The sequence below is a fragment of the Pan troglodytes genome, chromosome 13, assembly GCF_028858775.2.
Source record: "Pan troglodytes isolate AG18354 chromosome 13, NHGRI_mPanTro3-v2.0_pri, whole genome shotgun sequence".
Lineage (NCBI taxonomy): Eukaryota > Metazoa > Chordata > Mammalia > Primates > Hominidae > Pan > Pan troglodytes.
The window spans coordinates 83,160,006-83,183,069 of record NC_072411.2 but is presented as its reverse complement, the minus strand read 5'-3'; the positions used below and the strand labels follow the sequence as shown (position 1 = coordinate 83,183,069).

At 36.4% G+C, this 23,064-nt stretch overlaps 1 protein-coding gene across 9 annotated transcripts in view; it reads right to left on the bottom strand.

Annotated features, from left to right (window-relative positions):
* The window catches only part of ITGA4 (integrin subunit alpha 4), a 412,268-nt gene extending 389,464 nt beyond the window's left edge, over nucleotides 1–22,804 (bottom strand). For 3 of the 9 annotated variants that reach the window (XR_010149805.1, XR_010149806.1, XM_063790615.1), the window contains exon 1: nucleotides 22,663–22,804. The gene's annotated coding sequence lies outside the window, so the exon portion shown is untranslated. The remainder of the gene's footprint in view (nucleotides 1–22,662) is intronic. The other 6 variants (XM_063790618.1, XM_016950124.3, XM_063790617.1 and 3 more) reach the window with 5 other exon arrangements.
* Between the last annotated feature and the right edge of the window lie 260 nt (nucleotides 22,805–23,064).

The following is a 23,064-nucleotide window of genomic DNA, read 5'->3' as shown; positions in this document are numbered from 1 at the left end:
TAAGAGTGAAAGGCACCAAAGTTAGATGCCCCTTGTTACTGGTGTATTCCACCACTACACTCCTCAGGGGCATTGGCTTGTATGTTTTCTAACTCAAGAGAAATAGGAAAACATGCCATATTTTATGTTATAATTATAGCAACATGGCAGAGTCAGGCCACCACAGGAAACCTGGGTATCCATGCCTGGTGATCAGCATAATAATACATACTTTTGACAGTTTTTCACACAGATGGTGAGGAAACCAGTCATGGCCAACAACTAAGTACCACCATTCTATATAATGCTTAACCTCAGCCCTCAGTAACGTCATTGGGACACCCATTCTCAAAACCTCTGCCATTTAAAGCACTACAAAGGGCTGAGAATAAAAATAAAGACAGCTAACAAAGTACACCCACAACATAACAACCATGCTGATCTCACCAAACTTATGTGCAATTATCTGGTTCTTCTAGATCTACACTTCCTGAGTCATTCATTTTGTGACTATGCTGGTATTTGGAAACAAGGTAAAAAATTGTTAATTTGTGAGCTCTTGTATAAAGGATAAATATGATTAAGTAACCATGTAACAGTAGTGTAAAGCTTCACAAATCCACCATACATAAGATGCTGTGGCTGCACTACAGCAATGGTAGGTAGTAAGAGGTGACAACGTGCTAGCAGCCCTCACTTGCTCTCCATGCCTCCTCAGCCTGGGTGTCCACCCTGGCCGCACTGGAGGAGCCCTTCAGCCCACCACTGTGCTGTGGGGGCCCCTCTCTGGGGCTGGCCAAGGCCGGAGCCGGCTCCCTCTGCTCGTAGGGAGGTGTGGAGGAAGAGGCGCCTGTGGCAGCCGGGGCTGCGCAAGGCGCTCGCAGGCAGGCGCGGGTTTGGGGTGGGCGCGGGCTCCGCAGCCCCTGCACTCAGCTCGGCCTGCCGGCGCCTGCTGCGCTTGATCGTGGGAGGAGCTCCCTCTGGGCTGCCAGAGTGCCCTGGCTAGGTACCCCAAAGTCCCGTGCGTAGTGCCATTGAGAGATGAAGCCGGCTGGGCTTTTGGGTCAGGTGGGGGCTTGGAGAACTTTTCTGTCTAGCCAAAGGATTGTAAATGCAGCAGTCAACACTCTGCATCTAGCTAAAGGTTTGTAAATACACCAATCAGCGCTCTGTGTCTAGCTAATCAGGTAGGGGACTTGGAGAACTTTTGTGTCTAAAGGATTGTAAATGCACCAATCAGCGCTCTGTCAAAACGGACCAATCAGCGCTCTGTAAAACGGACCAATCAGCTCTCTGTAAAGTGGACCAATCAGTAGGATGTGGGTGGGGCCAGATAAGGGAATGAAAGCAGGCCACCCAAACCCGCCCCGGTAACCTGCTTGGGTCCTCTTCCACCTTGTGGAAGCTTTGTTCTTTTGCTCTTCATAATAACTCTTGCTGCTGCTCACTCTTTAGGTTTGTGCTGCTTTTATGAGCTGTAACACTGACTGTGAAAGTCTGCAGCTTTACTCCTGAAGCCAGCAAGACCACGAACCCACAGGGAGGGACAGACAACTGGGAATGGGAAGAAGGAACAACTCTGGGCGCTTTGTGAACTGTCACACTCACGGCGAAAGTTTGCAGCTTCACTCCTGAGGCCAGCGAGACAACAAACCCCACCGGAGGGAACGAACAACTCTAGATGCGCCACCTTTAGGAGCTGTAACACTCACCGCAAAGGTCTGCAGCTTCACTCTTGAAGCCAGTGAGACTATGAGCCCAACAAAAGGAGGAAACTCCGGACACATCTGAACATCTGAAGGAACAAACGCTGGACACACCATCTTTTGGAACTGTAACACTCACCCCAAGCGTCTACGGCTTCATTTTTGAAGTCAGCGAGACCAAGAACCCACCAATTTCGAACACAGTAGGGCTGGAATTATGAGCTACACTTTCTGTCACTTAGCAGTGAAGAGCCTGTCTTAAGACTATTAAGTAGCAGGACTAGGACTCCCTCCCAGGTCTCTGAGCTCATGTTCACTGCTATTATCTGTCACGTGTTCAGCGTCAGGGTTTTTTCTCCTTTCCCAAGTAGCAAAGGCTTTTCACAATTGTGTTGCAAAGACCACACCAGAAACAAGACATACAATACTTGATAACATTTTCTGCTTCACCGATGGAGGACTACAACAACATGTGAGGTTTTCTGGCCTTTAATTTTTTTGAAAAGGTCAAAACTGTTAAAAAGGAACTACTTACTGTATTTTGCTAAAAAACATAAACATTGCAACATTTCAGCTTTCAACTTAGAACATAGGAACATTGCCTCCTGCGATTTTGATTTTAGATAACCAACTGCAAATTCTGATACAACTCCTGGCTGACCTTATCAGTTTATATCTAGGGATGTTCTAATTAAAAATAAAATTGAATTCTTTATCATACTTTTACACAACCATAGATTTCCCAACTTCCTACCTCAGTAGGAGGCACTGTGGCAACGTATCAATATAAACACACTATGGAAAATTCTAAACCAAACCTGATGGGAAATGCACATCATACTATTATTTGGGCTATGGAGAAAAAAAAAACACAACCTTGAGGAAGTCTTTTCTGATTTTATTTTCACTGCACTTTGCTATATGCTGGTAGAGTTTCAGTACATGTGAGCGCTGAGGCCCTCAAAGTAAAAATATGGAGGTCTTGAGGTCAGACCAGCTACCCTGCTGTCATTCATTTCCTGTGCTAAGGTTACACTGAAGATAGTTTTAAAGCTTTGATGTAAACAGAGCAAGATTAAAAAGAAAACTTGAAGAAAACAAACTTTCAGGAAAATAAAGGCCATAATTATTACATTAAAAACTCTGCCCTTTGTGCCTTAATATGACATGTCACAAAAATGCCATTTTAATTGTTTTACCATATATTTAAATGTTTTGTATTTGTTGTTATTCCCAGCAGCTAACAATAAGAAAATAGCAACATTAAGGTCAGTTTATTGTTTACTAGAAATCATGATTCTAATGAGCTCTGAAGAAAATGTTAATCATAATTCTTTTGCAGTCTTGTAAAATAAATACTAATGCTTATGTATAAATATGTATATGTGTGTGTATCTTGAATGGTGATTCTCTTTTTAAAATGATTTTGTTTTTCTCTTTTCCATAGGAAAAACTGTTTAATCAGTTTTACTAAAATTTCACAGCAGAACTCAAAACACATTGCAACAAAATATTTCAGCATATGCTGAGTAGTGCTCAGACCCTTTATATGCAGATATGTATTACAGAAGAAGATGGTTCTATAAGTTTCATGCAGTTAAAGGGCTTTGTCATAGAAAAGCCTTCGTGCTGGACCAAAGCCAGAGAATCTATAGGCTAGCCCTAACTTAGCCGTCTACTGTATGCTTGAGAGCTCTAACACTCACCTTCATATTATTAAAGTGGATATAATTATGAAGTGTTCAGAAGAATTAAATCCACTATATAAGTAAAAGCACTTAATAAGCTGTAGAATAATAACATGAATGTAACATTCATATTATTAATACTACCTGGACTTTAATGCCAAGGTCAGTATTAAGATTCCAGTATATAGATTGAAATAACTCAAAAAAATCTTAAGTTAATTGTAAGAATAAGATAGGTTATCACTTTAATTTTTCTTTCATTATATTTTTGGAATTATAATGAAGATGATATTTTGAGGAGAGCAAAAAGTCTGCACTTATTCTTAAAGATAAGTGTTCCTCTCATACTTCTACTTATGACAAAACAAAATGTTCATTTCCTACTCCCACTTCCTAGACAAAACTCAAAAATGTTAATTTTTTAAAGAAGGCAGTGCAGCAACTCGGTTTTAGAATCCTGTGAATCCTCAAATCCACCAATTACCTCTGTGACCACGAGTAAGTTACCTAACCTGTTTCAGTTTCTTCTTCTATGAAATGTAGATGACAATAGTACGAACATCTCAGAAGACTGCTGGGAATATAAATGAGTTACACAGGTTTAGAACTTAGCATATCTGACACAGAGTAATAACTCAATAAATGTTGTTACAGTATGACTACATATTTCCTCACATTGGCATTTTGGACACGCTGATCAACTCCCAATCTCTATTTGTGAAGACCAAAAAGATTAGCATCCACCCCAGATTCGTCTTCTTTCATGTGTCAAGGCACTTTCCATGTAGAATCCATTCAGATGAAATTACAGCAATCCCCTCTTTCAAGTTCAATTTGTTTGCCAAAATCATCTGATCCAAGAAAACTCTAATACAATTAGGTAGCTTAATGGCCATAATTTCTAGTCTTAAATAATCACAGTAGACATAGTAAAGATTTATTTCAAATTCTTGCCATATGATTTCATTTTGTTTCATTTATCTGAAGAAAAAAAGGTGTTTATAGAGCCGCTACCACATTGCAGGCATTATTTTAGGTGGTGGGATACAAAGTTAAGCAAAATCAAACAAACAAAAACTGAAAAACATAATCCCTGCCTTTGTGTAATAAGAAAGATATATATAAATCAAAGTAATTACACAAAATAAATGTAAATTTTCATCTATATGAAGTGATATAAAGGAGAAAAACCCATTGCTATGGGAATATAATTCTGTGGGAAAAAAACAAATTATGTTGGAGAGGGAAAGCTTCTCTGTGGAAGTGATAACTGAGTTAGTATTTGAAGAAACCATGAAACTAACAGAGTGAAAGCTACGAACAATCATGTTTAAAGTACAAGGAGCTACGTGTGGGTAACAGGGAGCATGGGGCTTTCAGGGCATGAAAGAGGGAAAGTGAGACTGGAGCTCAGAGAACGGAAAGCATGGAGTGAATGAGATGAGGCTGGAAAAGGAAGCCAAGCATTGTAAGCCATATTGAAGAGTTTGTCTTCTTTTCCTATGGACAAGGAACACCATTAAAGAACTTTAAGCATAGGTATATAGAAGAGAAGAAGGGGTTAATATAATCAAATATTAATTGTTCATGCAAAAAACAATTTAGAGGGCGTCAGAGTACCTATGGAGAAACCAGTTGGGAGGTTGTTGCTGGAATTCAAGAAAGAGAAAGTGGAGGATTAGACTGAGCTAGAAATTTTGCTAGTGATGGAGGAAGAGCTTGGTTTTCTGCAAAATATACATTCTTCTCTTTCATTGCCCAGGCACATTTTTTATATAAAGACATTTCCCTTTTAAAACATCTAAAGAGTCAAAGTAAGGGGTAATCGTGGGTAAAAGGATCCCATATGCATTTGAAGTCATGAGGGAACAGTTAAAATGCCAGTTTCTAAATAATCAGTATTATTTTCCTCCAGGTAAAGACCTTGTTTAGTATTAACATAAAACAACACTGAAAATGAACCAAAGGGAACAATTTTCATTGAAACACATTTTTATTTTGAAAATGTCATAGGTAAACAATCATGTATGAGAAATCAGGTCAAAGAGTAGTAATGCCTTTGACTTCAGGTTGAAAGAAAGGAAAACACATTCAGGAAGTTAAGAGAGTCACAGGCAACAGATCCTACAGTAACAATTGCAAAATAACCAAAGGCATCATCTTTGGAGTGTGCCAAAAGACCTAGTTGCTGCCTTAGGAAGAATATGTCCCACGTTTTGGCCACTAAGCAACCATGTTTTATATGCAAAAGTGATACGTATAATAGCCAAGGCACCTTCTTAGTACTTCACAGCAACTGAGCAAATGTAAACATACACAGACACACACACCTAAAATACATTAAGCTCACAATCTCACGGATGTGAGAAAATAAAAGGAACGGCACAAAACAGACATGCAGAAACATTCATTACAATTTTCTCTAATGGTATCTCTTCCCAAAAAAAAACAAAAAACAAAAACAAAAAACATCAAATGAAATCATTGACAGTCTAGTTCTCCCTGGGTAGAAGGGAGACATTAATTTAGATCATCCTGCGCATTGAAAAGTTACTGCACTGCAGGGATTTCCAATTACATAATGCAGAATCAGAATTCTGGGTGTCACTTGGCCGCCAGCATCCATGGGTGAGTTGCGTAACACTCCTCTGTCATCTAGCTCATGTGAGAAAAGACTTCTGCTGTTCCAAGAAATGGCACTCTTCTTGGAGACCTTCCCAGTTACACAAAAGAGCATAATTTCCACATTATCCTCTGGCATACTGTCTGGGATAAGTCTATGACAGCTTTATGTGTAAATTATATACACAGTTCTGCTAATGACAGGCATACAGACTGCTTTTTGATGGTAGTGGTGCAGAAAAACAAAATCAATTTGTTTTCCAATTTTTATAAATTGACACCTGAGCTATCTATAATAATCAACAGAGACTCTGAGGGTTAGATGGTAGGTAGAGTAATTGCAGTTATTATCTAACAGACAAGTACTGGAGTTGGCAAGCAATGTCAAAAGGGTGCAGACTTACCAACCACCTCATAACTGGCTTCTTTCAGTATTTTCATTTTAAGTCGTTCAAACTTTTAATTTCATACTTATCTCAGCTTTTCATCAGAGACTGCACTCTTTTGCATGGTGGTTTAATTTTCTACATATGAAAGAACACTTGCAAAAGAGAGACAAAAAAGTAAGGGAAAATGAATATTTCATATACTTATTGTCTCTTTGATGCCAAAATTCCATATGTAGTGCATACTGTTTGCCGGATATGAAGGATAATTTGGAGGATAAGACAGTGTTCTTTTCTGTAGAAACTCACAATTCTCTCATTAACAAGTCTAAAACAGGAAAACTTTTGTATCCTGGCTATCAGCATTATTTGGAAAGTTTCTTTTTAGTTTATTAAATTCAACAATTTTAAACTAAATAAAAATGGAAACTAGAAAATAGTAGTTATTATAATATTTAATATTTCTTAAGCACTTACTTTGTATACAAGTTTTGCACATATCCTTATATTACCACTAGATTTTAATCTTCATTTTAAAGATGAAGAAATTGAGGCTCACACAACTTAAGCAAGTTTCACATTACAAATCTGATAAACACAGCCTGAATTTAAATTACTGTTGTCTCATGCCATGGTCCTCTCTCATTCATTTCTCTATATTGCTCCATTTTAACATTTGCTGTAATCTCAACATTAAGGCATTAGTGCCTCAAGTTTGTTTGTTTATTTAATTCTATTGCTTGACTTGAAAAATTTGCTTCAATCTATTGTCTTTTCCTCTTTTCATGAGGATGCTATTGAGGAAGTTTCTGAATGATTCCATTGTAGTTGAAAACATAACTATGTGGCTCTCTCAAATTATTCTCCTAATGAGTTAACACTAAAATTTATGTATTGAGCATCTGCTATATGCCAAGCACTGTGCTAGATGCTTTATGAATAAAGATGTGGTCTTTGCCCTATACCTGCAGGAAAACCAGAATCAAATAATAAATAAAATAAAGGTCTAATAAGTGACATGGTAAGAAGAGTACAGGGTGCTAAGGAAGCATCTGCCAGCAGAAGACTCAGCCCAGACCTCCTGTAGGAAGTGGAATTGGAACTGCTACTTAAAACTTGAGGAGGACGTGGGCTAGTTTTAATCTTTACTTTTCTCACGTTGGCCTCACCTCCCAGAATTTGACTTCTATCCATATATTCAACTGAATTTCCATTCTCCACAGCCTCCAACCATCACCTAATTTCCAAATGCAATGACTCATCATGTGGCAATATACACTGTCCACCAACTGCAGCTTCTTGAGACTTTTCTTCCCTGGATAGCCCTACTTCATATCTGTTTTTCCTCCCTCTATTCCTGACCATCTGCATTCACTTTCTGTCTCCTTACTCTTGCTGTTCCTGTTCACACTTCTTACCTGAAATTGTCCTCAAGTCTACTCTTCTCTGACTTTTTCTATTTTCTCCTAAACTCTCTCTCTCTTTTAAACTCATGATTTAAATGATTTCTTTTTGTAAAATTTTTATTTATTCATTTTTTATCTCAGTCCTGCTCCTTCTGTATTAGGTGATTTTATTGTTTTTCATTTTTATGCTTATTTCCCTCTTATAGCATAAGGAGATTCATATATATTTGCACATAAGATATAGTGTATATTGTATATATATATACATTCTATATATAATGACATAAAACCAAATTGTAAATTCAGTTTAAAAATGTTTAAAATTATAATTGTATCTTTAAAATTTTTAGTAAGTTATATGATTCATTTGTGTATCATATATGGAATTAACATATGCCAGAATGAAAAAGAAAGAGAGATTATCTGTGCTTGGAAAGAACAAGAGAGAGGGAATTACAAGGAATAAATAAGGGTTCGTGCCTAAAATACCGTTGTCCTCCCTTCCACTCAGATTTACCTTTTGCACTGTCAAGGGACCGAGACATAAATCTCTTTGACTAGATAATTAAGGGCGGGGAATCAGTGGCACTTTTTCCCACAATTATTAAAATTGAAGGAAATATTATAATTTCATCAGATAATATACTTCATGTGGAAACTTCTATGGCTTTCCAATAGCCTAACCAGTTGAAAATATCAGAAAAGTGAATGAAACACCAGATTGAATGGGAAAAAGTTAAAAACAAAATGTTTATGTTCTCACAATGATAAAGAAACAAGGTTTTCATGAAGTTAGTTGAATTTATTACCATTTCTTATTTTGATATGCCTATTGTCCTAGCTTGGCCAGTAGGAACTCTTTTATGCTGGCTTCTGTGTATTTGAGTATGTCCCATTTACTCATTGAGTACTTTCTTACATTCTGTCACCAGAAGGCTCAAGGTGTACATTCTCTTCCCAAACTCTGGGATTAGCTATTTCTCCAAGCATCTCTGTTTTCTTGTATGGAGGATGGCATTTATAAACAAACATCTGGGTGATAGATGTATTTATTGCTACTGGGATATCAATGTTTCCAGGTTCTCCCAGTGAAAGGAGCTAGAGAATATATGCATACATACATTTACACCTATTTGTATTTTTGCATATGCCAGTATATATTGAAAACCTTGACTTTACATTTATACTTCCAATTTTAATCCAACACCATGAAGTTCCTTCTAGTGTCCTCCTTTTCCATATGGATATCATATGGATAGTAAAAAACCTGGCTCTCAATATCTTCAGTATATGTACTAATCCGATCTCCCTTACATGTAAAATCTTTCAGCACCATGCCTGGCTACTTCTGCCCTCAAAATGAATATCTTCTTAAACCTTTCACAGCCCACAATTGTGTTCTAGGCTGTCCATCGTCATCTTTTCCTCTACACAGCCAACCTCCTAAACTCATGTGGGCTCTAACCTCATAATACCATGCATCAGGTTGAGCCACTATATTCCCATCATCCCTTATGGACCCCTACCTCACTTGGAAGGAAGAGAAGAAAGAGTAAAGGAGAGAAAGAGGATTTTCTCTATAGGCAGAATATATTGCATGAGTTTCTGATGGGCTGTTAACACCCGTAACCTCAGTGTTCTCATTTAATGTACAAAGATGGCAAATTTAGGAAGCATATACAATCTTAAGTCACATCAAATCATACCACTTCCTTTTTATAGTAACTTAAGCAAATGTGGCAAAATACAGATACATCTATTCATTTCCAGCTTTGATGTCTTTTTTCAACTAAGAAAGTAGAAGCCATGCCTTTATACTGCATGGCTACCATACCGCTCAACTTGTCACTAATGTGAGTATGCCTAGGTATAGTTGGTTGAAATCCCCCTTGGGCAACAAGTCACATCAGTGTGAATAAGGAATAAGCCCGTGTTACTTTTGATCTTGTCAGTGCTGTCTGGTCTCCATTGAGAGAAGGAAAGGGCCGAGAACTTAGATCATAAACTTTGACAAACCAGTTGCTATGTGGAATTCCAGATATTAAACCGTGCCACATTTTTAAAGGATTGTAGAGAGGTTAATCCCTGAACCCACATTCCAACAGACAGGTAACCATGTAGCAGTAAGCAAACAAAAAATCAGCCCAAAGGCTGATGTTAATTTAATGGCTGTACTTTTATGACTTCTAAATGTTCTTGGAGAGCTAGACTCATCATTAGCTGGCTAATATTAACTACGAAATATTTGGCAACTCACAGAATCTTGACACACACACATATATGTATATAAATATGCTATTTTAGTTACTATAGCTTCGTAATATAATTTGAAGTCAGAAAGTGTGATGTCTTCAGCTTTGTTCTTTTTTATCACGAGTGCTTTAACTATTTCAGGGTCTTTTGTGATTCTATACAAATTTGGGGATTGTTTTCCTACTTCTGTGAAGAATGTCATTGTTATTTTAATAGGAGTCACATTAAATCTGTAGATCATTTTGGGTAGTACGGACTTTCTAACAACATTAATTCTTGGAATCCTTTATCATGGCTATCTTTTTGTTTTTTATACAGATGTGTCCTCTTGCATTTTTTTCATCAGTGTTTTATAATTTTTCATGTAGAGATCTTTCACTTCCTTGGCTAAATTTATTCTTAGGGGTTTTTCATAGTTATTGTAAATGGAATTGCTTTCTTGATTACTTTTTCAAATTGATTGCTGTTAGTATATAGAAATGTTACTGATTTTTGTATGTTGATTTTATGTCCTGCAATTTTCATGAATTTATTTCTCAGTTCTAAGAGTTTTTTGGTGGAATCTTTAGGTTTTATAACATATAAGATCACGTTATCTGCAAACAAGGACAGTTTGACTTCTTCCTTTCCTATTCAGATACCATTTATTTCTTTACCTTTCCTAACTGCTCTGTCGAGGACTTCTAGAACTATGTTGAATAAAAGTGGTAAAAGAAGTCATCCTTTTCTTGTTCCAGATGTTAGTAGAACAACTTTTAATTTTTATCTGTTCAGTATGATATTAACTGTGGGTTCATCAAATATGTCTTTATCATTTTGAGGTATGATCCTTCCACACAAAATTTGTGGAAAGTTTTTATCAGGAAGGGATATTAAATTTCACTGAATGCTTTTTCAGCGTTTATTAAAATGATCAGATAGTTTTTGTCCTTGATTCTGTTGACACGGTATCTTATATTTATTATTTTGCATCTATTGAACCATCCTTGCATCTTTGGGATGAATCCCACTTGATCATGGCGAGTGATCTATTTCATGTGTTGTTAAATACAGTTTGCTAATATTTCATTGAGGATAAATCTTTAAGGTAATATATGAAGGGATCAAGTTATTTCTAAGTAACTGAACTATACCCTAGAACAAAGTTCAGTAATATATATATAGGAATACAAAAATACCAGCACCCAACAAGGTAAAATTCACGGTGCCTAGCAGCCAATCAAACGTTACCAGAGCTTGGGAAACAAAGTAAGATCCTGCTCTAAAAAAAATTAAAAAAAAAATTCGTTAAGCTTGGTGACGCATGCCTGTAGTCCCAGCTACTCTGGAGGCTGTGGTGGGAGGGCAATTTGAACCCAGGGAGTTAAGGCTGCAGTGCACCATGATGTGCCATTGCACTCCAGCCTGGGTGACAGAGTAAGATCTTGTCTCAAAAAAAAAAAAACAGTCATGGAAAGAAGTAGGAAAATATGACCTATTCTAAGTATTAAATTTTAAAAAAAGAAAGAATTAAAATGAATCAACTGAAACCAATCCAGAAATGATACAAATGTTACAATTAGCAGACAAGGATATTTTCCATATTTTAAAAAATTCAAGTAGAGACATAGAAGAAGATATATTAAAAAAAAAAAAAAACTTCTAGAAATAAACAATACAATGTCCGGGATAAAAAATACAATGAAATGTATGAATAGCAGATTAGTCATCACAGAAAAAAAGATTTAGTGTGCCCGAAGACATGGCATTAGAAACTATCAAAATGAAAAACTGAAATAAAGATAATTGAAAAATAGAGTTTCTCTGAGATACAAAATTCATCTAAAATGCAAAGACATAGACAAGTCAAAACAACTTCCAAGGCCAGGCGCGATGGCTCACGCTTGTAATCCCAGGCATGGGAGGCTGAGGCGGGCAGATCACGAGGTCAGGAGATCGAGACCACCCTGGCTAACACGGTGAAACACCATCTCTACTACAAATACAAAAAAAATTAGCTGGGGCGCCTGTAGTCCCAGCCACTTGGGAGACTGAGGCAGGAGAATGGCATGAACCCAGGAGGCGAAGCTTGCAGTGAGCTGAGATCGCACCACTGCACTCCAGCCTGGGCTACAGAGCGAGACTCCATCTCAAAAAAAAAAAAAAAAAAAATTCAAAAAAGAAGATAGTTGGAACACTAATACTACCTAATTTCAAGATGGATATAATCTATAGTAATCAAAGCAGCATAGTTTTGACATCAAAATACCCAAATAGATAAATGGAATAGAACAGAGTGTACAGAAATAGGCCTACATATACATAGACAACTGCTGTTTTGGCAAAGGTCAAAAGGCAATTCAATTGAGAAAGAATAGTTTTTCAAAAAATGGTTTTGGAACAATTATATATCCATATGTGGGAAAATAAACTGATCTATACCTCATACCATACACGAAAATTAATTTAAAATGGATTGTAGGCCTAAATGCAGAGCATAAAACTATAAAACTTCTATAAGAAAATATAGAGAAAATCTTTTTGACCCTGGTTTAGACAATTTTTAAATATTACACCAAAGCATGATACAGCAAACAGAAAATTGGTAAATTGTACTTCAGCAAAATTGAATATGCCTGCTCTTTTAAAGACACGGTTAAGCGAATAAACGAACAGGCAACAGACTGGAAGAAAATATTTACAAAGTATATATCTGCCAAAGAACTTGTATCTCCCCAAAAAAAACTATATTACATATTCTCAAAACTCAATATTAGGAAACAACCAACCCAATTTAAAAACAGGGAGATGATTTGAGCAAATACTTCTCCAAAAATGAATACAGATAGCAAATAAGCACAGGTAAGATACTCAACATCATTAGGGATATTAAATTAAAACCAGAACACTAACAGTACACACTTATTAGAATTAAAATTACAGTACTGACCATACCAAGTGTCGCAAGGATGGAGGACAGCTAGAGATTTCATAAACTGGTAGTGAGAATGAAAAAACACTACAACCATATTAAAAAACAGTTTGACAGCTTCCTAAAAATGTAAACATACACCTACCATATGATCCAGCCATTCCAGTTCTAGGTATTTACCCCAGAGAAATCAAAACATATGTCCATACAAAGGCTTGTATGCAAATGTTCATAGCAGCTTTATTTGTAATAGCCCCAAACTGGAAACAACTCAAATGCCCACCAACAAATGAATGAGTAAACGAATTGTGTGGTGTAGTCATACAATAACATATTACTACTCAGCAGTAAAAACGAATGAATTACATTCAACAACACATGCGACAACATGGATGAATCTCAGAATAATTGGGTTGAATTAAAAAAGCCATAAACAGAATGATTAAAATACTATTTCAAATGGCTGTTTAATATTCTATCTTTGTATTTTGTAGTTTGTAATATTAAAGCTATAGATAGCCTTGAAACCTTCAAAATACTATGAAAACATTTCATTCATTTATCAAATTATTCCATTTTTATAAAATTCTAGAATATGTAAACTAGTGTATACAGAAAGCAGATTTTTGGATGCCTAGGGACTCATGAGGGGGCAGGGGAATGGGAGGAATTACAAAAGCCATGGTGAAACTTATGGGGTGATCATTATGTTCACTCTTTTGTTTGTAGTGATGGTTTTATGGGTGAATACATATGTCAAAACTTACCAAGTTGTACACTTTAAATATGTGCAGTTTATTATATGTCAATGATTCTTCAATTAAGCTGTTAGAAGGAAAAGAAGGCAGAGAAGCAGGAGGAAGCAGAACAGGAGGAGGTGGTGGATAGGAAGGAGGAGAAAGTTGATACGTAAGTTTAGAGAAGAGGGGTTTGCTAGAAATATAAATTTGGTAGTCATCAATGTATAGATGGTACTTCAAATCCTGGGAATGAATGAAATCATCTAGGACAGATTAGTCAGAAAAGACAGGTGACCTAGGATACTGCCTTAAGAGAACACCAAAATGTAGAAGTTTAGGATGAAGCAGGTCATAGCAAACTGCTCCGTTTTTTTTTTCAGGTTGTTCAAATACAATATCAAGTGAAGCATCTAATAATTTTGTTATTAGATTATTCAGACCTACAGGCTGAACCAGTAGGTCTACAGATCCATTCACAATAGTTTGTAACTTGACTATTTTTGTGAATTTTCATACTTGTTTCTATTCATAAGTTCAGTATATTTACAATTATTATTGATTCGAATTTATAGGAGATGTCCTTTTACCCCCCAGTGTTAGTATTTATAAAAGTTCCATTCAAAATTCTCTATAATAGTGAAAATATTTCTTGGATTTCTATGAAATATGCTAGCATATTCTGAAGATACAATGGGTTCTAACTCAACGTTAAACTAACAGCATTATAGATGGCATATGTCATCAATAGAACATAAAATATTAAATATTCACAGAAATAAAGATGTGGAAATTTGTCATTTTAATTATTATTTATTAAACATGTGCCAGTATATCCTAAATTAACCTTGTGAGAGTTTAAAAGTGAGTACAATTTTGTATTTAAGCTTAGTGTAAATTCTTTCAAGTGGCTAAATTAATTTTGTCTGTTTATTTCTATTATGTCATCTTAAAGCTATAGCCCTGAAACCTTCTAAATAATACAGAAACATTTCAGATTAAATCCATGTATTTATATCAGAAATGGAATTCTGTTTTCAAAAACCAAAAAATCAAATGCATCTCTTGCCTCAATCTTCCTTCCTGCTCAGACTATGCACTCTGTCTCTTTCAGCTTTTCTCCCAATACTTCGAAAAGAGGCACTATGCTCACTGGCTCCACATCCCATTCCTTGCAGCCACGTCAGTCTTCTAAGACTGCTCTCTAAAAGGCCACCATGAGTTCTCAGTGGTTAGCATCCCTAAACCCTCTTCTGTTCTCCAGCTACTTGAGCTTGCTGCAACAATGGATGCTGAGGATGGCTCCATTCTTTTCACAATTCCCCTTTTTTTGGTCATCTGAAATGTTACCTCCTCTTACTTTGCAGACTATCTCTTTTCAGTTTCTGAGTTTTTCTTCTCAGTTTAAATTGTGAATTTTCATGGTTTCATTTTCTACTCCTTTTCTTCTCTAACTTCTTCCTGGATAGTCTTATCTCCATACATATTTTTAGCTCCCACCTCCTTCCTTAATTATTTGTATTTTCATGAAATAAAGACTATTTTCCCTCTTGGAGCCAAAGCACCCTTGCCTACCTCAGTTTCTTGGCTAACTCCAACTGGACTTGGAAGACTCAGGTCAACAAAATATGTAACTCTTAACAGCTTAGAAATCATATCTATTCAACAATAAACAAGTCTGTTAGCAAAAAATAAAACTTACTAAACAAAATGACAATCAGACAGTTCATTCCAATTTTTGACAAATTTACTTGAGGGGTAGTTTTCAGAAAAACAAACAAATATATAAACTGGTAGTTGTCAGACAGTGGCTACTATATAAAAGCTGTGAGTAAAGGCATTGGAGAGCAAAATAAAGGAAAAGGTGTGAACTCACTTTGCCTGCAGCTGGGACTCATTTTACATTAATCTTATATTGAACATGCTCTTTAGCTGAAAGTAAACAAAAGTAAATTAAGGTAAAATTTGCAACCAGAGCATACTGCACTATGCTGAAACTTAGAGAAGCTCTGTTTGTAGTATTTGTGATGCTTCACTGTTGTAGATGAAACAGACTTAAAGTGCTGACGCTGAGTTATGAAATCTCTTGGACGAGGTCCAAGATACTCCTATAGTGAGGTCCATCTTAGTGGTTAAGGAACCCAGAGGTTTTGGAGAAGCTTTATTCCTAATGGAAGAACATGTCTTATTTTCACAAAGCAACAATAACAAATTTATCTAAATTTTTAATATAATTATTCACTGAACAATTTTTTCATCTAAATCGCAGTTTATGATCAATAAAACATGTAAAATTTGCATCTATTGGTTATTATATATAGTCACTAAAATTAGCCTGCACCAAGTAATCATTGTTTTTATTTCTTAGAAATATTTTCTTTGCATTTTCTAAACAAAATTTTAGTGCTTATATCTGTCATAATCTGAAATTTCATATAAACCTCAATTTTTACATTTCTATCAATATATTACGTGTTTGCATTTGATTTAAAAAAATATGTGTGTGCTCATGGAGAAAGAGACAGAGATAAGGACAGAGAGAAAGAATACAAAAGAGAATGGGGTTAATAGATAATATATAAATTTAAAAATATTCAAGTTAACTTTTTATATGAGATAACTAATGTGTGGAACATAAAATGAAATATTAGAAATTTTGCTACACATAATAAATTTTAAATTATAAAATTTAAAATATGCTTATTTTAAAGATTTCCATATTCATGTATGAAAACATTAGTATACTGTTCATTATGTTTTCCATAGCATGCCTGTTTTTCTTGAGTTCTGTGATCATTTTTACATCTGAATCCTATGAAAACATTTATCAAGCTCTCTAAATAAAAATTATTTTTATAACTATTCCTCTCTCAGCATTTCTTCTTATTTGTACAGTAACAGATAACATTATGATGTAGGATTTTTCTTCTTAGTCACTTTGCAAGCCGGGACCTCTGGTTGGTGACACCCTGCCCAGATCCCACTAGGCCACGCTGGTGTGTCCCAGCTCACTTGTGTTATAGTTTGTACCCACATTCGGTGGTTCCCCAGCTCTTGTACTGCACCCAGGAAAATGAGGATATGCTGGACACTGAAGAGTGAGGAGGACAGAGAAGAATTTTATTGAGCAATGAAACAGCTTTCAGTGGAGAGGGGATGTGGGGGTGGCCCTTCTACCCAAAGGCAGGAAATTTCCTTGTGTGACTTGGTCCAAGGCCTTTTATGGGTTGAGAATGGGGAATGCATACTAATTGGTTTGTGAGTATGCAAAAAAGGTTAAAGTGAAGATACCACTCAAAGGTGGGCAGGACAGTGTAGAAAACCAATTAGGAAAGGGTAGGTATATGTAAAATAGGTGATTGGGGGGATGAATCAGAGGAATGTGCCAAACAGGAAGAGGTGTTCTCAACCTGGTCCAAGGATTTAATTTGTAGCTTGGCTATCAGGCTTTAAACTGTCTTTGACTTGGAGGTGGGGTTTAACCAAAAACACAGCCCTATCTGCCTAGGCATTTGGCTGCCTCCTGCCACTCTCAGTCAGTACATATGTACATTTAAGAAATAAAGTCATTGTATTTTGTATTATTTGATGGAGCTTTACTAGAAATAAATTATATGCATTCTGTTTTAACATGAGAACAGAAAATTATAAATCTTAGTGGAGAGACTACAAGTATAGGGTAGGTAGGTCAATGACATTTATAAAGAACATTATCTTTTTAAATTTTTTTATTTTTATTATTATACTTTAAGTTCTAGGGTACATGTGCAGGTTTGTTACATAGGTATACATGTGCCATGTTGGTTTGCTGCACCCATCAACTCGTCATTTACATTAGGTATTTCTCCTAACGCTATCCCTCTCCCAGCCCCCCACCCCCCAACAGGCTCCAGTGTGTGATGTTCCTCATCCTGTGTCCATGTTTTCTCATTGTTCAACTCTCACTTATGAGTGAGAACATGTGGTGTTTGGTTTTCTGTCCTTGTGATAGTTTGCTGAGAATGATGGTTTCCAGCTTCATCCATGTCCCTACAAAGGACATGAACTCATCCATTTTTATGGCTGCATAGTATTCCATGGTGTATATCTGCCATATTTTCTTTTTTATTATTATTATACTTTAAGTTTTAGGGTACATGTGCACAACGTGCAGGTTTGTTACATATGTATACATGATCTTAAACAACTGTCCATTAACAAGCCAACAACTGTCCATTAACAAGCCCCTGAGCATACTGCTTGGCGGACACATTTAAAATACAAAGAAGAGCCTGCTAAGACCTTGATTTCAATTACTCTGAAGTTTCTTGTGGGGTAACCTTAGATGTCCATGAGGAAAGGCCATTGTAGTTAGTACATTTTTTATGACTAATAAGATTGAAGTACATTATCTAGTTGAGTTTTAGGTTTCAAGAGTTTAAAAAGGGTAAAGATGTTAAACTTTACTACTAAGCAAAACCCTGGAGTACTAGAGATTCCTCTCTGTAGAAACCTGTCTTGTCAAAAGTTTTTGAGTTGCTGTCTAATATCTATACTTACTTTTATCAGAACATAACTGAAATTACTGTTGCATATTAATAGTGAAAGCAAGCTTCTCAGCTAATCAACAGATGCAAACTTCCCCCATGGTTCTAATAATGTGGGCTTTCAGAATAGTTTTATGATTCAAGAAGTCTAGCTCATTAATTTTGAAAAGGACACTGCAAAACATATACAAACAAAAAACATTCTGCAGAAGAGTTAACTTAAAGGAACAAAAGGAGAAAGCTCATCATGAGTCTGGTGGACTGCTCTTTATGCAAAAGGAGTATTTGTACTTCTTTATTTTCATGTTTCCTTTGAGTTCTGCTGGTTCAGGTTCACACAATCAAAAGACTTCTATCCTAAACAAGTGATTGTCACTGTCCAGCATTTAACACAATAGCAAACAATTACAAACTGCTACAATTTGTTGCTGTTTCATGATTTTTAAGCATGCATGTGAGAAAGTTAGAATTGCTACATCGCATTAGTCCATCACTCCCGACTTCTTTTCACATTATATATATTTGAGAAAAGAAAAGAATTTTGTTTTATAAATATGTTGATGGAAGAAACTGCTCAAGGAAAAGCTCAGAAAAATACTCTTCAGATTTTTTTGCCCAACAGCATGGCTTAAACATATTTTTTTTCCTCACTCAGAAAAATTACTTTTTAAACTAATTTTCTAATGGCTTATGACATGAAGTGATCTAATTTCTTTTTCTTTTTTTTTTTTTTTGAGATGGAGTTTCGCAGTTGTTGCCCAGGCTGGAGGGCAATGCTGTGATCTTGGCTCACCGCAACCTCCGTCTCCTGGGTTTAAGCAATTCTCCTGCCTCAGCCTCCCGAGTAGCTGGGATTACGGGCACGCGCCACCACCCCGGCTAATTTTTTTGTATTTTTAGTAAAGACGGGGTTTCTCCATGTTGGTCAGGCTAGTCTTGAACTCCTGACCTCAGGTGATCCACCTGCCTCGGCCTCCGAAAGTGCTGGGATTACAGGTGTGAGCCACTGCGCCTGGCCTGATCTAGTTTCTTATTGTACTAGAGTAATCGTTAATGTTCTTCACAAGTAATACCATTGATGTTCATCTTTAAAACAGTAATAAGCTGGAAACCCTATAAGGATATAAGTAACACACTTGTGAATTAGCAAAACTTTTGTATCTTCTCAAATGAAAATCACCACAAAATCTTTATCTTGTCTCAGCTTGAGTTTAGAACTAACATTCCTAAATTATTCTGTTTAAAGTAAGAACAGATAGGTGCCTGAATATTGCAATCCAATGTTAATGAAAAAAGTACACACCCTTCCAGCTCCTCCTTAGAGCTGGTGGAAAATACAATCAAACTAATGAACATAAAATTTCAAATGACTGAAAGCCATGATAAATGGGATATAGTCTTACTCTAAAATATGGGGTTTCTCATCATTAATTATATTCTTAATTATCAAATCTAATATTTTGCTCTGCCTTCTTGCATTTCTAAGACAGTGCCACTTTATTTTCAAAACATTTACTGTTTCTAACTTGAGAATGTTTCCGTAACTTTCTATCGGGGGCTGTGCAGAGTTCTCTTTATGTATGTGAAGCACATTATCGTTGAATAAATATCATTATTCTCCCAATCACACTTCCCCAGCTCAGTAGTTTTATGGGCCCCAGTAAACCACAAAAGCCTAAATTGTCTAGAATCAATTTCATAGCTTTTCCTCAAAACCCCCCAAAAAGGGATCAGCAACAGCTGTAAGAACATCAAGGACTCATTGCGTGAGAAACACGAGCAAAACACATCAGTAAGAGACAAATGCCTTTTTTCAAGGAATGCAAAGAGGTTCTAAGTAGTAGTCAAAGACAAGACAAGTTGACTGCCTGGAACTTGTACTTCAGCATGGAAGCACTGAGCACCAACACGGAATTCCAAAGGAGAGTAATTAAGGGAGGCCAAGACAGCAACCATGGGTCAGAGTTTGACACTAAGTCACGGTGTGGGTGGCAAGGGGAGAAAGATATGACTGAAGTTGCTCTGAAGTGTATTTAGCAAAAGCAAGTGAAGCTGTATCTCAAATTGGCAATCATTTTACATATTTCAGCCAACTTTGAGCCCTCTAGTCTCTGTTTCCATACCCTGTTCAACAAAATCACACTGCACAATTTCCCTACAAAGCTAATGCTTATGACCTGGTGAATATCCTACTATATGAATCATTCTTATGTGATGTTAGATAGATTAAATAGATGGATAGATACATATATATGTAGATCACTGCTCAGGGTCCTATTATACAAACTTTTCTGCATCTCCACTTCTTCCTTAATAATAAACTTTGAAACTCCCTGGATGACATTGATCTAATTCTATTCTTCTCGATGACTTCATCATATTATTGGTATGCCACAATTTATCTAACCATTCTCTTACCAAAGGATATTCTATTTGCTTTATCTTTTCGTTCATTTGCTACCACAAATTATTCATGCAACAAGTCTTAATACACTCTATGCGCCTGTTCAACTCTAGGAATAGAGCAATGAACAAAACAAAGTTCCCACTTTCCTAAAGAATCCATTCTAGTGGAGGGGACAGGCACTAATTTAATATGTAACATAATGTTATATTTTTATGAAGCTAAACAAGGGGATACAAAGTTACAGGAAATTTCTTATTACTTTAAATGGGGTAGCCAGGGAAGAGCTCTCTGAGGAGGTATTTGATCAGAAACCTGAAAGACTTGAGGGAGTAAGCCATGAGGCCTGTTAAGAGAGGAGCAATCCAGTCAGAAGGAACAGCAAGCAGCAAGCACCCGAGTTCTGAGGGAGAGATACTCAGCGAGACTGGGAACACTTGTGAATGCCACTACAGTAAATGCAGAGTGACAGAAGGGCAGGAAAAGGGACCAGACATATATCTTGCCCAAGGTCCAGGTGATGCAGTGCCTGGTAGGCTGTAGAAGGAACTTCAGCAAATGCCACAATAAATATCCACATATATTGCTAGATTCATCTCCAAAAAGGCTATCAGAACTCACATTTCTATGAGCAGTCTACAAACATAGGCAGCCAGGTTCCAAAGTCTATGCAGCAGCTGTTTGTCAGCCGTTTCAGTTTGCTTTTAAAAAACATTTATCTATAACTTGAAAAAGTATTAGGAGAGTGAAATATCTGTATATAAAAGCTACACAAATGCAAATATTCTTGTTAGTTTATCACATCTGTCAAACCCAGAAAGCTCTGTATATTAGACCCATCAGTGGGAAACCAGACAGTTTCACAGTGAAAAAAAATCTCCGACTGAGAAAAATAAAATAAAATTCTGGTATAATCTCTGGTCCAGTTACCTCTGGAGAAATAGTTGACAGGACTAGAACTGGGGACTACAAATTGGCAGTGGCAACACACAGCTATAGGACAGAATAAGTTGCTAAGAGGCCTAACATGTATCAACATGAGATAGAATTTTCTAGGTTGGAAGGAAATGGTCTTTTTAATATGCCAAAATGTTGACTTTCAACTATAATCATAATAAAGCAATTTATATCAATAAAAATACATAAAATGGGTAAAAATAAAAGCTAAAGGAGCTTGTTTTAGTTATTATTGTCCAATCTTTTCTTAAAACCTCTGGTTTCATCTTCTTCCACTGACATCTTACATTCTGTGAAGGAGGAAGTAGGGGGGATGGAAACGGCTTTAAAGAAGCACAAAAGGCCTGAAGGTCAATAGGGAGGCAAATACTCAAAGAACGAGAACCACAGATATCTAATAAAGTCTATGTTGCCTTTTCATGCAAAAGGCATAAGGAATGCTTAATCATCTAATATTTACAATGTAGGAAAAAGCTATTTCACATTGAAATTTGTAGCATTTTTGGGTGATTATGAAACCCTCATTTAAAATAGCCATGTATCCTCTATTTAGCAAAACAAGACTACAAGAAATCTTAGACATGATATTAATTCCCCAAAGTTTAAAACTCCAGATGTGAAGAAAAGCCAGAGAATGCCTGCTGTGTAATAAGGCCTATATCTCTTTGGAATCATGGATTTAATTAAGTTTCAATTTGCATCTTGGGCAAAAAGATAGACTGTTAGAATGAAACAAAAAGAAAGAGGGAAAAAGCCTTCTAAAAAACAAAGTGTCAATAAAATTTTAGTTATATTCTCTAGCCATCATTTGGCTTTTAAAATTCTGATAACATTTCCTCAAAAAACAAAGCATTTCCTTTTGTCTAGACAACATAGCCTGCTTCTGTCTCAGATAGGCCACTTGGGAACCCAGGATCTGACTCATTTCCCTCACACCATATATGATTCCATATAAAACAGGGCTATATGTCCCTTCCACAGCCCAAATAGGGATCCCCAAAAGGCGGTGCTTCCTATCATTCTTGGGCCAATGTTTTCACCAAGCTCTGTTTGAAAATGTATTTGTTCCTGTTTTCTTTGCACTTACCTTGTGAGGTCTCATCTCCATGACATCTGACAGTGGCTTTGGGTGTTGCCTAAAGAGAAAGCAGCAAGCAACAGTTACAGAGGTGGTTTCCTGTGGAGCAGGCAACTTAACACAGCTAAGTTCAGGTCATTCTCTGAATACTAAAACTGAGAAGTCAACGATAGTGTAATATCAGATAGCTAAATGTTTTCACTATACCCACACATGTAGTAAAGAATTTAGGCTGCTGAATTTTCTTTAACTACAGGGTTCTGCTTTTCAAAAAAAATGTTTTCAACTTACAAAGACTTTTATAACAGACTGCCTTTTTGAGAAAGGAATGCCTTCTTTCTTTATATTATCCAGGAACCATTATACACATCCCATATAATGAATTGCTGATACTTCTTAGAAGTATCTTCA